This window comes from Eptatretus burgeri, chromosome 10 (genome assembly GCF_056783735.1).
Source record: "Eptatretus burgeri isolate ZD-2024b chromosome 10, Ebu_testis_v1, whole genome shotgun sequence".
Lineage (NCBI taxonomy): Eukaryota > Metazoa > Chordata > Myxini > Myxiniformes > Myxinidae > Eptatretus > Eptatretus burgeri.
In genome coordinates, this window is record NC_140970.1 from 69,656,281 (window position 1) to 69,673,692 (window position 17,412).

The 17,412-nt window shown below is 42.4% G+C and overlaps 1 long non-coding RNA gene across 9 annotated transcripts in view; it reads left to right on the forward strand.

Moving 5' to 3' along the window:
- The window catches only part of LOC147018811 (uncharacterized), a 69,399-nt gene extending 54,150 nt beyond the window's left edge, over nucleotides 1-15,249 (forward strand). For 6 of the 9 annotated variants that reach the window (XR_015062538.1, XR_015062540.1, XR_015062536.1 and 3 more), the window contains 3 exons: nucleotides 6,250-6,323; nucleotides 8,917-8,998; nucleotides 9,640-15,249. This is a non-coding gene — a long non-coding RNA (uncharacterized LOC147018811). The other 3 variants (XR_015062541.1, XR_015062534.1, XR_015062533.1) reach the window with 3 other exon arrangements.
- The last annotated feature ends 2,163 nt before the right edge of the window (nucleotides 15,250-17,412 follow it).

The following is a 17,412-nucleotide window of genomic DNA, read 5'->3' on the forward strand; positions in this document are numbered from 1 at the left end:
GGCTTCCGAGCTCAAAATATGCCTGAGATATTGCCAGAACGAGAAATAAAATAAATAAGTAATTAATAAATCGATATTAATTAAGTAATTCATCAAATAATTGAGTAATCAAAAAATAAAAATATTTTTACCAAAACACATCTTCACTTTTTGTCCCTAAATTTCAGCTTTCCAGCTCAAAAGATGGCTGATGTATCGCCCGGACAAACAAGAAAATGAAAAATCACTCAGAGTGACAACTTGGCGAATTGGAACATACCTCCGCCAAGCTGATTAGTTTACAATTTGTGTGCCACTGATGGGTCGGATCTGATTCCGGACATGAACCATGATCGAATCGGCTTGTTTTGTCACCTAACCAACTCTTCCACCTCGTTTTGTCACAAGTCGTCCACAACTTATGGAGACAACGTGCTATACATAGTTTTTGGCCCCATCTCTCAACGGTGAAGAATCACTTGAAAAATTCTGGAATCCAGATCCGGATTCAGATCGTCACCAAAATCAAATCAATTAGTCCTTTTCACACACCCAATCCATCCATCCATTGGGACTACACTCTCTGCAGAGCGTTGGTGCTGCCTAAGCAGTCTCCTTGGCTATTGGGTGCAATCCTGGACGGGTCGCCACTCCGACACAGGATACCAACAAGCAGGCACTCATTTTGCCGACCTCAGAAGGATAACAGGCAGAGTCAACCCCACCTGGTGTTGATTCAACAGCTGAGTGGGATTTGAACGCAGGACCCTCGGATTCCAAGCCCAACACTCTAGCCATTATGACACACCCAACCTGACCACAAAGTTTCATCTGAATTCGTGCTCAACTTTTTGAGATATCATGCAATATCGTTTTTATCCCCATGTCTCAATGGTGAAGAATCACTTAAAAATTAAATAATCCTCGGATCCAGATCTGGATGCGGATCTTCACTAAAATGGAATCAATTCTTCCTAGTGGCACTCCCAACCTGTCCACCAAATTTCGTGTGAATCCATCCATAACTTTTTGAGATATCGTGCTAAATATCATTTTTGGCCCTATCTCTCAATGGTGAAGAATCACTTAAAAAATTCTAGTTGTCGGATCCGGATCCGGATCTTCACCAAAATCTTATCAGTTCGTCCTTCTCACACACTGAACCTGTCCACAAAATTTCATCCGGATCCGTCAACAACTTTTGAGATATCCTGCACACAAACAAACAGAAAGGGGTGAAAACATAACCTCCTTCACCTGCGGTGACGGAGGTAAACATATTTATATATCACGAAGGAGTCGTACCTGCCAACCCCCAAGGCATCCAGCAGTTCATGTAAGACAAAGGAAAAAGCTGTCACCAAGCAGATGAAAAGCGAAGACGCCGAGCTGGTTTCGCCCTTCATAGGGCGCCCTTCGGGGTTGGCATGCATGACACCGTCGTGATGAGGTCATCATCATGACGTTGGTCCAATTTAATTCAGGAGAATTTCATAATCACATTAATACGTTCCCCGACTGCTTAATTTCATCAACGGTGCTTTCTGGTTGTGATTGCTGGAAGTAACACAATGTGTCCATGTGGCAGATGGCACATACATACATACATACATACATACATACATACATACATACATACATACATACACAGCTGCGGAATCGTAAACTGGCCACAAGCGGAAATCAGAAACGAGATATCAGAACAAGGAAACTCCTCACTATCCACAAAATGTTCCACAAAAACTTAGTGCATCCAGAGAATGTACCTGCCGAGGAAAGAAGAAGGTGGCAGCCTGATAGAACTCAATGAAGTGCACAGGGCGATGACTGGGATTAACAGAGTACGTAAATGTGAAAAGTTCAACAGTCGACCGAATACAATTTGTACACAAACATGAACACAGCAAACCATAAAAGGTATTTCTCACTCACCTTGCAAAAAACTTCCAAATTCAGCTGTGAATAGAACATGTCAAGCACCAAACCAAAACCAACAAATCCAGCCCCATTGATTGCAGAAAAGACAAAAGAAAAATATACCATGAAATATCAACAGATAAAGACGAAACGATTTATTGTGACAAAAGATATATTGTGAAAACTGCGAGAAAGACAAAAGAGCAGAGAAATATTTTTTTTTAAACGAGTTGGACATATTGGGGATCGACAAACAAGGATCACTGGAATGGCTAAGAAGAGGTCACCTCAAATGGGACGGAGAATGAATCATTATACATAACCAAGATCAAGGACACTACATGAATGGCTTTTTTTAATGGCAGGACTGAGCCAATCTGACAAGTGTAGATTTTGCAAGGTGGAAACAGAAAGCACGAGCCACCTCCTATCGGGATGTGAAAAACTCATCTCAGAACAGCTCTTCACACAAAGGCACAACAAGGTATGTAGAGTAATCTATTGGCACATCTGCAGAAATTCAACATCCCAGTTCCACAAAACTCATGGAAACATGAACTAAAAGCAATCACTGAAAACATCTACATAACACTCATGTACGACCCGATGATCCCATCCAGTGTGAACATAGAAAACAAAGCACTGCAACCAGACATACGACTCAGATACAAAAAGGAAAACAAGGCATTGTTAATTGAGGTTTCAGTTCCCAGTGATTTTGGTCTAAAGAACACAGAAATCAAGAAAATGACCAAATATCAAGACCTCAAGAATGAAGTGAAAATATCCTGGAAGCTGAAAATGCACCGAAATTGTTCCATTGATTCATGGAGCAATAGGAATGACAAAGAAGAAGCTTTCAAAGATCCTACAAACCATCCCTGGGAACATTACCACGAACAAACTGCAGTTGGACATTGTCCGGGACTCGGTGACAATCCTGACAAGAGCCCTCGGAACAAAACTCTGAGAACAACACATTACAACTTCGGCCATGAATCACAATCCTTCACCGCAACGAAGGTGGATACTTCAAGTCCTGAGACGGCTCTGTTCCACCTTCTGAAACCAGAATTATGGAGATAACAACCAACCACACACACACACACACACACACACACACACACACACACACACACACACACACACACACACACACACACACACCCACACACACACACACACACACACACACACACACACACACACACACACACACACACACACACACACACACACACACACACACACACACACACCATTCTATAGAGCAGTTGGCCAAGATGGCAAGCAAAAAGATTCCGTTTTAGAATATTTGGCACACAATTAATCTTGATGTTCTTGCCTTTGCTTCTCTTTGTTCCAGAAACTTTTTTTTTCTGTCGAACACCAGAAATTCCAGACACGTGGCATGCTCTCTGTTAGTGTTTGATAAGCACATTGGTAACCTCTGTCTTATATCATACAGCAAAATGTCCTTGGTTATTGCTGTCACATGGTGAGGAGAGAGGATAACGTGGGTGACCATAGAGGCTTACTACAATTCCCCTAACAAGCCCGATGATTAAACGATCTGGATCTGGACCACCAGGATGATAAGTTGGACAATGGCTCTGCATCACTTTGTCAGTTGTTCCTGGATCAAGTTGAATGTGAATCGTGAGAATTATAAGATATGAAATCAACTCATTCGGATAAATCATCTATGCTCTCGGCTGAAACAAAGAACAGCAGACTTTGCTTGTTACAGGATTTGATAACATTTTGGGGGGAGGAATCGGTCACTTCTGTCTGCAACGCTGAAGAACTTCATTACGCTGCACATTCAATATTACATTTTGAACATGAATCGGAACATGAATTGGAAAACAAACCTGTAGTTTAGTAGTACTTTGGCTCTGAATTCGTCCTGACTGCACATGTGCACAGAGGAGTGAGAATTTTTTTAGTCTGTCTGCCTATCTGGCAGTCAAATAAAATTATAGATAGGGGCAATACACCTGGGTGCTCACCTGGTAGAATGATGATACTGAGGAGGAAGTCAACATGGGATGGAATCAGCAAAATGTACCAATGAGCAAATGTTATAGCAAACATCTATTGTAGGGGGCAACCCCCACCATCGCTCCACTACACCCTCCGTAAACACCCTTAGACCCAGATTTTTTTTTTAAAGCATCAACAAACTTTGGTACATCTCGGGTGATGAAGGTTGTGGTCAAGTTTCATCGAAATCGTGTGTGTAGTTTCAGAGAAGAAGTTGCAAATATTTGTGGACTGACGGATGGATTGACTGACAGACAGACCTACTGACGGACGGAGGATGCGCCATCCCATAAACTCCCCGGAACTACGTTGCAGGTGAACTAATCATTCCAAACATGAAATTTACGATTTTTAAGGAGGTCAAGAAGGATACAAGCAGCAGACATGGATAACTAATGTGCGTGTTAAATGCGGTGGTGTAAAAGATCCTGCATCAACGGCAGTAAACTTCCTTCAAAGGTTTTTTTTTCTACAACCTTTAAAATATTTATTTCATTTCAATTGAATTATAGACTTAAACATTGTATACTGGGCATAGTGGCGTGCGCCTGTAATCTGGCTACTCGGAGGCTTGGGTTGGAGGATCGCTTGAGGACGGGGGCTCTGCGCCGGGCCGCGCTATGAGAGGGTGTAGGGCAGCCCGGAATCATGGCGAAACCCAATCCTTATCCCTGTGTCGTAAGAGGTGACCAGGGTTGCGTCAGGAAGGGCATCCGGCGTAAAACCTATGTCAAATCAGTATGCGGATCATAACGGATGATCCGCTGTGGCGACCCCTAACGGGAGCAGCCGAAAGACGAACAACAACAACACTTAAACACTGTGGAATGCAAATCGCCGACTGGCACTTACAAAACCCTTTCTGTTCAGCAGTACTTGGACAAAATATTACAGAATTTTAAATCATTTCGACCTATCAAATACACATGCAATTTCGATGAAACTTGACCCCACCTTCATCACCCGTGATGTACCAAAGTTTGTTCATGACATGAGAAAAAAAACATTGGCAACTACTATGAATGCATGCAAGCTGAACGGTAAAAATTTGCATATATCCGGGTAGTGTTTGAAGCTCATGGCAACGACCATGCATGCAAGCTGAGCACTAGAACAATTGCATATATACAGGTGGTGTTTGAAGCTCTGGCAACTACCACGCATGCAAGCTGTGCAGTAGAACAATTGCATATACACAGGTAGAGTTTGAAGCTCATGGCAATGACTATGAATACATGCAAGCTGAGCAGGAGAAAAATTTCATATATACAGGTAGTGTTTGAAGCTCATTGATGCTTGTTTATATTACACAAGGGCATTGGGAGCCTGCTATACTGTACGTACTTTGATATGAATTACAAGTACATGATGGTTTGAGTACATATCCTCAAAGAGATTATTACAAGGACATTTGGAGACAATGGACAAAGAAACAATGTATATGGGATTCGAACTCGTGACCCCAGAATAATGATAGCCACACAATGTGCAAAATCAAGCACGATTGCAAAATGAACAGAAAAATAGCCTGCACCAGTTTCATTTCGTTATAGTTTCAGTGGGTAGACCACAAGTGCCTGGAGAATGAGATAATCATGGTAAATGTCCGGTATATTCAGCAGAAATGAGGAACAAGTGCCAAGAAAGTGTTAAACATCCACAAAAGGCTACACAGATTACTCATGTATGTGTGCGAGAGGTTGTTGTTACATGATCATTTCAACATTGTTTATCCATAACTACTCCGATTATCACAAAATGATAAATAATGACGATTGATGGGGGAGAGTGGAGAGCAGGTTAGGGGTGTGTTCAGTTATCAAGCCAGCCGTTCCTTATCGACGGTTTTGAATGGGGTGCTTGCTTGAGTGCTTAAGCCACTTGGCGGAGCACTGTACAAGAAACATGGTAACTGAACACCCCCCTCCCAAAGTTGAACATTCTTTGCTCTTTCGATTTATTGGCTGACATCATCTATAATGGCCGTTTTGGTGTTGGAGACTCGTTTCAAATGTGAGTTGGCACCTCCTTGGTCCAAATCTTGGAATGTGTCCCTTCAGCCACTCTCCCCCAATACAGACGAAAATGCGTTTCTCATTGTGACGTCATTGAGACGTCTCGGAGCGCTCGCGCGTTGCAGGCTAAAGTTAGCATTAGTCACATGCCACGTGTCACGGTCGTGGTTTAATATATCAAAACGTATAAGACGTGTTTCCTCCCATCACAGTCGCCCATAAAATACTGTGGATGAAAATATAACTGTGAAGGTACAAATTCTTGACCATGTCCTGAATTGTCGCCGTGTAGGCAACGTCTGCCAGCTGATAAGGGGGTGTCCACCCGAGCGGAGGAGGAGGCAATGACGTCCAGCCCTTGAAATGGTACGTTGATCCGTTTCCGTTGAAATGTCAAAAATTATTTGAATTCTGAATTATTTTCAGAACTTTGCAGCACGAAAAATGTGACGTGCGAATGTGACTTTAACATGACGTCATTTCACACGAGATGACGATTTCCCATAGAAGGCGTTCGCATTGGACGCCGAAGATCCGTCACCGAGTAATCGTTATGGATTTAGGGGATCAATGCGACGCATTACACTTTACACGTGACCTGGAGACAAGTTACAATGTGAAACAGAAAATGAAGGGGAAAAAAATGCTGCAGGCCTTGGGGTCTTGATAAATATTCACTTTCCTCCAGTTCAGTTGAATATATAGCATCTATTTAATACGTATGCACAATATAGCATACTTCTCATACATGCTCCTTCCCTGCCCTGCTTTGATGCCTCTCTCCTCCCCATGTCTTTTCTCTTCCCTTCCTGTTCTTCCAACACTCTGCCCTTCTTTTCCGAATTTAACCACCCACACCATTTTACCTCTATAATTCCAGCAGTGTGTCTGTGTGTCTGTGACCGCTGTTTCTCGACAACCACTGGTCCGATCTAATTGAAACTTGCCAGCTATATTGCTAGAGACCTGAGTATGTGCCTTTTCAAGGTTTGATATTAATCGGACAAGTGGTTCCCAAGTTATGGCCATTTATGTACCAAACCAATGACAGGACACGTTGCTGCGTAGGCGTGGCCGATGGGGAGGGAACCTCAGCCGCGTTCCCCATTACGGGTTACAACGTACGGACTTCCGGATAGTGATGACACTGTATTCTAATAATTTCTCGATTTCTTATGCGCATTTATAGATAAACACAATGCCCCAATCCAGTCGTCGTTTACGAGAGCCTTTGTGGTTGTTTTAAAGTTGTTGTTTTTATTTTTGCACGTACATTTTTTTCTTTCTTTATTTCTTTCTTTCTCCTCCTCTTCTCTTTGTGTTTTTCCTTGTGATGACATTGCGAAAAGGCAAAATACGTTGGCACTAATTGAATAATTGGCCATTAAAACTAAATTGCGAATAATCGTTACTGCGATATGCTTACTTCCGGATAGTGATGACTTACTGTATTCTTTCTCGATTTTTTTTCTCGATTTATCGACTTACTGTATTCTTTCTTTCTCGATCTCTGTACTTTCTCGATTTTCTTAAACACAATGCCCCAATCCAGTCGTTGTTTACGAGAGCGAAGGAACGGCCTGTGTGGTTGTTTGAAAGTTTTTTTTTTTTTGCACGCACGCATGGGCACGCAAGAGCGAAGGAACGGCCTGTGTGGTTGTTGTTTCTGGCACATGGTTTGAAAGTTTTTTTTTTGCATGTACGGCCACACACGTACAGGCATGCACTAGTACATAATTAAGAGAAAGCTGGTGTTACCTTAACGGTTAAGGTGGCGAGCTTAAGATCTCAGGGTGTTGAGTTTGAGTCCCTGTCCGTCGTTAAATTAACACCACGTGGGGTTGACCCAGCCTGTCATCATTTCCGAGGTCGGCGAAATAAGTACCAGTGTACTTGTAAAACAGGGCATTGCATCAGCAGAACAGTCGTGCTCCCAGAAAATGATGCAACCAGCAGCCACAGGCTGCATACAATAGCTAGCTCGCTAAGAGAAAGCCAAGTCGTTCTTCTCATCTGTTTTGCACCACGCTTAAATGTTGGATTCGCAATGATTCATTAAATTCCCAATCAAGTGTACTATAGAATGAACTCTCAATGTGACATATATATATATATATATATATATATATATATATATATATATATATATATATATATATATATATATATATATCCGTATTACATTGTTCCAGCAAACGTTATACCCCTTTTGGGATTGGGACACCGTGAGAACGTTTGCTTGTTTGTGTGTGTGTGTGACGGTTCCCCATCGTCCCACGTCAATGGAAACACTGTTAACAGCATGAATGAAAGCTCACGCACAAAATGGCATCTGCAGGAGGTAGAACTCGAGACAATGGCAACTTGCGTGGTTGTTTGGGAAAATCGTTAAAGGTCCTTTTGTCCAAATATTGTGTTTCAATCAGAGACAATGTCATGGTCGATGAAAGGGGTTATGATGTGAAGGGCATGGCTGGGACTTTGGCGACAAAGGAAGAATTGGAGGAAAGGGAGGAGGATCCACAAGCTGTGGAAGGATGTCTTTGGTGTTGTTTACTATACAATTGTGCTGTTCAGGTTATATTATGTTCACCTTGAATGTCATTTTAATCATGTGCTGGTCACTCGTAAGTCACCGGTGTGGCCTGTATGATGCCTGTTTCCATGGTTACCTGTGCACAGTTTGCTCTCTGTCTTAATACCACTCTCTGCTTTCACACCTTTTATTTATTTATTTCTGGTATGCAAAATCTCATACTCATGGAAGAGTGAAATACTTCTAACACCTTCCAGTTATCTCTCGACTGGACTACATTTATCATATGCTGCGGATATAACTTTTGTTAACTATGTTTTATTTTATTTTTCACACCCCATAAACACAATGCCAATCATGTCTCTGGTGTGATAATATGAACTTGTTAAAATGAATGTGACTATGCACATATGCCCCTTTTAGGATGATGGTCCATTGTAATTCCCTGGTGGAGATCTGAAATATGATGGCAGCCTTGCTCACAGCTCTCGAGGATTGGTAACAGGTGTTTGCAACTGTGAATGTAAATACAAATGGAAATTTCTTGCCCATTTGGAGAAAAGAAAAAAACTTTACATAATGCTGGCTGAATGGCCTCTCAGTTGTTCTGGCAGAGGTGTACAAGTTTTATTGATGAGAAAAAGCACATCTGACTCCCTCCTGCCTCCCGAAATATTTATCTCAAATAAACTGGCCAACCGGTTTCACTCTTGTGAGGGCATCGTCACACTCATTGTGTGGATATGTGACCACTGCACGGCCAAAGGACAGCCCTGGGATCATGGAGGCATGGTTGCTCTCTTGTTTGTAAACTCAATGCCAACGACGTCTTTCATCCTGCTATGAACAATATCTCTCATCTATTGGCTGCAGCAGTTTGAAACTGAGAATATATAAATACAAATGGAAACTTCTCTGACACTTTGTAGTCAGGCTAAGCTTTAGATTGGACCAATGATCATGACCTCCTGCATGGCTCTCACATCAACAATGGCCCTCAAGGTGTCCTGATAATGGTGAAACCAGGAGGCCAGTAAACTTAGAATACTTTTGGGGTCTGGAGAAGGGGTGGGGACAGGGGCAGGGGTGGGTGTAAGTCACGATGTGTGTTTGTGTTTGCTGATGCCTTCTGGAATTCTGTTTCAGCTGTTATAACGGCCTTTGGAAGAACAGACAAGAGGCCACTCAGGGATCCAAAGCAAAACTTATCTCTGCCCCGAACTGCCAAGAAAGTTTACATTTGTATTTGCATGTCATGTTCTTTTCTTCATTCATTTATTTGAAAGTTCCTCTGAACCTTAGAGACTGCAAAAATAAATGCATATTTTTTACTTCCCTACAAAAAAACAATACAAACCTCTTCAAGCATATTGTAGTCCTGTGGAATCTGACGTTTTAAACCTTCATGACGTGCAAAGATATTTTGTTATAATTATTATCAGTCGAACCTAAGGTATGGCCAACCGGTTCGTGAAAGATTTCAGACGTACATTTTCCCCAGCCAACCCCACAAGAATGTACAGCAGTAATTGGTGCTCAATGCTAAAGTAGCAGTCGCAGCATCACGTGCAATGAGATTATTCCTCCAGGAAACATGCCAAGAACACTTCGGTGACATGTGAAATAGCTGGTGTCAGAATGAGTTCAAAGTGAAATGCTATACAAACACCTACTCTCACATTTAGAGTGGACACATTTGTAAATGAGGTTGATGATAGGATGAGGAGATGTAGGCTTCAAACATTTTTGTAGAGCAAACTACTGTATCATAGGCTTGGGAGATTCTTGAAATTTGAGAATCGATTCCGATTCTGAACTGCTGTCTCGATTCCAAAAGGAATCAATTGCAATTCTTCACCAAAATCCAATCAACTTGTCCTTGTCACACACCCAACCTGCTCAACTAGTAACTTAGAAAAATGCCAAATTTGAAAAGCTCTGGCTCGGATGGAATTCCAAACTTCTGGTGAAAGCAACTAGATGCTCTCCACAATCACTACGCTCGATCATTCAACAAACTTATCCAAGAGGAAAAAGCAGTGGATGAGTGACTCATAGAATGTAACACCTTCCTCATTCCAAAATCTAAAGAAACGCAGCTACTTCACAAGTATGGACCAATAACATGCCTACCAACAACATACAAACTTCTAACAGGTATCATTGCAGAAATGATGTACCACCACCTAACACAACAAGAAGACCAAGAGACAGAAGAGAAGGGATGTAAAAGACGATGCTATGGAACCATAGACCACCTATTACTAAACAAGGCCAGACAAAAAATGCAAAACGAGAAGAACCAAATTGTCCACAGCATGGATGGACTACAAAAACCTTTTGATAGTGTCCCATATTCATGGATGATAAAATGCAGTCAAGTGTACAAGATCAACCTCTAAGTAATAAAACTGATGGATAAAGCAATGGACCTTTGGAACACCACACTGATATTGCAGCACTCGGAAGGAAAGATCAAAATACCAGGAGTGGAGATATATCGTGGGATCTTTCAGAGTGGCAGCCTATTGCCCCTCCTGTTTTGCCTGGCGCTCGACCCACTAAGCAACCTCTTTAATGAGTAAGGCCTAAGTCACATTTACTCTACGGCGAGGATACGGCGGCCGTACGCTCTCTGAATTGACAGAAACGTGCGGCGGCCGCAGAGTTTCTGCGGTGGCCTCAGGGTGGCCCTACGCCATTTGGCTATATTTTACAGGCCATAGGGGTCGCCGTGGAATTATAGCACGGAGTTATAACTTTTTTCATTTCTACGTTCGCCGTAGCAATTCGACAAGCGGAAACAAAATAACTGGTTAAAAAAAATAAAGAACCCACTCGTTACCATCCGTCTGGCCGCACGTTTGCCTTAGGGCCCCCCTGCGGTCGCCTTGCGGGCACCTTGAGGCTACCTTGCGTCTGCCTTGAAAATTCTATGGCTGCCGCAGGAACGCCCTAAGGTCACCATGCGACATCAAATCAAAGACCGTACGGCACCCCCACGTTTTTGGTGTCCACAATTTATAAATACGCCGTGCAGCTCCCCGAAAAATAAAAACATATGTGACCGCTACATTGTGTGACCATGGAAATACTGCGGCGCCCTATAATTGCTGGTGGCCATAGATTTTGTAGACCCCACGGCCGCCGTGGCAAATGTGACTTAGGCCTAAGGACATGGATAAACCCTAACATCCAATATAAGAATGGCAAAAGAGACAGGAAAGGTCTACTGCACATGGATGATTTAAAACCCTTTGCATCAAAAAACGAAAAATTGGCAGAACAACCAAAATTTGTGAACCATTATGCAAATGGAATTTTGGCCGAGATAAGTTGTCCAAGTGTACATTTGTACAAGGTAAACCAACAAAATTGGATTTTTTTAAAAATCGACCTAAATACAACAATACAGGAGCTAGACAACAAAAGTCATACAAAAATACATCTGAGTCGAAGAGGGCCACCAAATATGTCACAAACAAATGCGCAAAACAATGCGCTAAAGAATACTTGCATAGAACAAGGCTGATCCTGAAAACATACTGTACCTCTTCCAGAGAAACAAAATCAAAACTTTAAACCAACTCACAGTACCAGTGTTCCAAAACAGCTGCAAAATAATAAACTGGCCACAAGCAGAAATCAATAAACTAGATATCAAATCAAGGAAACTCCTCACCATCCACAAAATGTTCTACAAAAACTAATGCATCCCACCAATGTACATGCTGAGACAGGAATGAAGTAGTGGCCTGATGGAACTCAGCAAACTGCGCAGAATGACAACTGTAGGATTGAGTGAGTATGTGAAAAGTTAAACAGATTTGTGTGAGCCAAATTTGTATGCAAACATGAAGACAGCAATTTCCAGAAAAGGTATCCCTAACCCACCGAGCAAAAAATTTCTCAACACAGATGCGAATGGAAGATGTCGCACATGAAACAGCAACAAATACAGCCCCAACGATTGCAAAAAATGTTAAATGAAATATCAAGAGAAATACATTGACAACTGGGACAATGATAAAAGAGCAGGGAGGTATAGAAGAAAAAAAAAGAATTGGACAGATTTGGCATAGACAAAGAAGGCTCATTGGAATGGCGAAGAAGAGGTCAACTTAATTGCGACAGAGAATTAATCATAATAAATGCCCAAGACCAACGACACCACACGAATGGCTTTAAGAATATGGCAGGTCTCAGTCAATCAGACAAGTGTAGGTTCTGCAAGGTAGAAACAGAAAGTATGAGCCACCTCATATTGGGATGTAAAAAAAAAAAAAAAGTCAGAACAGCTGTGCACACAAAGGCACAGCTGTTCTGACGTGAGTATGTAGAGTCATCCACTGGCACATCTGCAAAAATATTAATATCCCATTTTCAGAAAATTAATGGAAACACGAACCAAAAGCAATCACTGAAAACAAGGAAATAAGGCTCACGTACTACCTGATGACCCTATCAACTGTGAACATAGAAAACAAGACATTGCGACCAGATATTGGACTTAGGTAGTAAAGAAAAAATAATGCATTGCAAATTGAGGTGTCAGTACCTGGCAATTTTGGCTTAAACAATGCAAAAATCAAGAAAATGACTGTACCAAGACCTCAAAAATGAACTCAAAAGACCCTGGATGCCAAAAATTACCAGTGATAATTATTAATTGCAACAACGGGAATAATAAAGAGGAACTTCACGGAGATCTTAAAACCATCCCTGGGAACATTACTTCAAATGAACTCCAGTTGGAAACTGTCCAGGGCTCAATGACGATCCTGAAAAGAGCCCTCAGAACAAAACTTTTGAGAATACGAAGACCTCACAGCTTGGCCCATGAATCATGATCCCTTACCAAAACGGATGTAGATATTTTGAGCCCTGGGAGGACTCCGTTTTGAAAGTCACATATGAAAAAAAAACATATATATATATATATATATATATATATATATATATATATATATATATATATATATATATATATATATATATATATATATATATAATGGTTCTGCGAAGCCGACACTCCCCCCACGGCAATGGCACCCAACATATATAGCGATCCTGAGATAGTCATTCAGTTTGCCCTTCCATTATGTCTAGTGGGTAAATGGGACAAGATGTGTTGCGTAGGTCTTTTAGTTAGGTCTTCAATCCCCTATTCTTTCACTTATTTTATTTTACTTTACTTTATTTCACACACGAACCCCACCATGCATGCATGCCAGACCAGTGACGCTACCGAAGGAGCCACAGGAATGAATACCACCGCAGCCTCATTTGCATACGCACGCCATTTACCCGTTCAAACTGCATGCCATTAACTAACCGAAGCCTCACCTCAGACCATCACCATGCTCACTATGATACTACAACCTTCACCATGATCCCCACAACACCTCCTAAAAAATCCCAACATAACCTACACCCAACCTCTTCACCACAAACGCCGCAACCACTTCAACTTCATCACCACAATCACTTCAACTACTCCCAATGCTTCAATAACTTTAACACAAACACCACAGCGTTTCCCCGCACCTCCCTACATCTGCCGCAACTGCCATCATCTCCCTGGATGCTCACGGTAGTCAATGGCGATTCCAGAGAACAGTGGACATATTGGGTGCCTGTGAGTCAGAACACTTTGGCGTGTAGCTCAAAGCGCAAGTGTGCGCTGGGACTCATTTGGCAACAACGGGGTAGCACTGACTCTTCTCTAAATAATGATGCTCAAGTGGAGTCCAGTGTACGTTCGTGGCTGGAGAATGCTCCCTAAAATCCGTGCCCCATATAAATCATGGATTACCATTATGTTGCTGAGCCTGGGAGAAACTGAGGCCATTACCGCCTCCGGAGTCTAGCAGAGCGGGGCTACTTCATGTGGTGGGGTCTGCGCGATAACGGGGACTCATGGAAATGCCTCCAGAGTCTTTTGATCTGACTTTTCACTCCTTCACCCCAGGCTCTATAAGAAGAGAAGCAGAGAGCTAATCAGGGTCTTTGTCTTTTGGCCTTTGTCTTCTCCGAGCTGAGCGCCAGACTCACCGAATGAGAGCCGAGCTGAGAGGACAGTGCGAGTCACCAAGAACGAGCCAAGCGTGCGGTACTGAGTCATTGCTGAGGAGTTGCCGGGTCATTGCTGGGTCATCAACAGGTCATCGGTGCTCGGATCCCATGGCGTTCTGCCACAATCATCATTAAAACACGTTTACGGACTGTTACATGCCGCATTAAGCTATCTTCACATGCATCTTTCCCTCCCATCTGCTGTCTCATCCACTGTGGATTCATCACTGAAAGAGCATTACTGATTTGCACCCATTCACACCTCCTTCTGCACCTCATCTGCATCACATTTTGCACCTCCCACTCATGTACCATAGACACCCAAGTTGTCTTCTCTCCTCCCCCCTCCTAAGCGATTGAGTTGCGTAGGTCCATCGACCGTGCCAGGTACAAAAAGGTCGCTTCCACCTCAACTGCTTCTCCTCTTTCTGGACTATCTCATTTCCTTTGGTGTGTGTCTGCTAGCACCTGAAATGTGGAGCATAATTTAAGATTGTAAAAGTTTACATCGGTTTAGCTCTGCTCTGTCTTCCCTTTTTTGTGGAAATAATTATGTTCTTTTTGCCACACCCACAAATCCATGCTTTACCTTCTGTACATATTCGTGATTAAAACCCCTTTATTGTACCACATGACCTTGCCGCCTTGCCCTTGCTTCATAATAAATTGCTTATAAATGTATCGATTTGTCTGTGTTTGTCTTTTCCCCATTGGTCCAGAATAGTCTGCACATTAGTTTAGGCAGGAAGTTTGACCCCGTTAGTTTGCTCTTGTTAGCTAGCACACACTCACTGTACTGCTCAGCAGTAATCTGGATGTGCGCTGAGGGCACGAGACCCTAATTGGTTCGGCCGTCCACAGATAATGTATTACGCGAAGTAGTGTAACCCTGCCCGGATTGGCAGCACCAATTAGCATTTGTGGTTGCTTAGCAACCTGCCAGTGCACTGACTTGTATGTGCCTGGTGGCCTCAGGACCGGGCGTTCCAAAGGGACCCGAGTTGTTCCCAAAATGGCGAGCCTCGAACCACAAATCCACAACAATATACATTACCCAATCACTTCCCTCACCCGTCATTGGAGGAAATAACCAATCAGCTCTCACCTCCGGTAATCCATTAGCCCAGGTGGATGGATTTCAACAAGTTAACCCCTTTGATCTTCTAGCCAAAGATAGCTGCATAAAGTAACTAAGAAAAGCTACACACGCCCTTTGCAGTTTCAAACCCTATCCAGGTTCCTCTTCAGCTGCAGACATTCACAAGTAGCACATACAGTGCCTTCAAAAGGTATTCACACAACTTTACTTTTTTCACATATTGTTGTGTTACAGCCTGAATTTAAAATGGATTGCAATGAAATTTTTTGTCACCGATCCACACAAAACAACCCTCAATGACAAAGTGAAAATGTTTTTAGAAATTTTTACAAATTAATTTCAAATGAAAAGCTAAAATGTCTTGTGTCAATAAATATTCAACCCCCTGAGTCAATACTGTGTAAAAATGCCTTTGGCAGTGATGACAGCTTCGGGTCTTCTTGGGTATGTCTGTATCAGCTTTGCACATCTGGATTTAGGGATTTTCTCCCATTCTTTCTTGCAGATTTGCTCAAGTTCTGTGAAGTTGGAGGGGGGGGGGGAGGCGTCGGTGAATTGGCATCTTCAAGTCTTTCCCCAGATTCTCATTGGGATTAAAGTTTGGGCTTTGGCTGGGTCACTCAAGGACTTTCACGTCTTGTTCTGATGCCGTTCCAGTGTTGCTTTGGCTGTACAATTGGGGTCATTATCCTGTTGGAACGTAAATCTTCGCCGCAGTCTCAGGTCTATTGCACTCTGAAGCAGGTTCTCCTCAAGGATTTGCTTATATTTTGCTCCATTCATTGTTCCCTCTATCCTTACAAGTCTCCCAGTCCCTGTCACTAAAAAACATCCCCATAGCATGATGCTGCTCCCACCATGCTTCATGGTCAAGATGGTGTTAGATGGGTAATGAACTGTATTCAGTTTCCACCAGACGTAGCACTTTTCATTAATGTCAAAGAGTTCAATTTTCTTCTCATCAGACCACAGAATCTTTTGCCTCATGCTCTCAAAGTCTTTCACGTACCTTTTTGTAAACTCCAGGCATGCTGTCATGTGCCTTTTTCTCAGGAGTGGCTTCCGTCTGACCACTCTCCCATAAAGCCTAGACATGTGAAGTGCTGCAGAGATTGTTGTCCTTCCGGTAGGTTCTCCTTTCTCACCCAAGGAACTCTGTAATTCTGTCGGACTGCTCATTGCGTTCTTGGTCACCTCCCTGACCAAGGTCCTTCTTGCCCAATTACTCAGTTTGGTTGGATGGCCAACTCTAGGAAGAGTCTGGGTAGTTCCATATTCTTTCCATTTCCTAATGATGGAGCTCACTGTGCTCTTGTGAACATTCAACACACTAGAAATTGTTTTATACCCTTCCCCAGATCTATGCCTCCTCATATTTCCATCTCTGAGTTCTACAGACAGTTCCTTGGACTTCACAGTGGAGTTTCTGCTCTGGCATGCACTGTGAACTCTGGGACCTTATATAGAAAGGTATGTTTCTTTCTAAGTCATGTCCAATCAATTGAATTGGCCACAGGTGGACTCTAAATCAAGTTGTAGAGACATCTCAAGGATGATCAAAGGAAATTGGGTGCACCTGAGCTCAATTTTGAGTGTCAGAGTGAAGGGGTTGAATACTTATGTAAATTCGATATTTCTTTATTTCATTTTTAATTAATTTGTAAAAATGTCTGAAAACGTGTTTTCACTTTGACATTATGGGGTATTTTGTGCAAATCGTTGACCAAAAAATTAAAAATTTTATT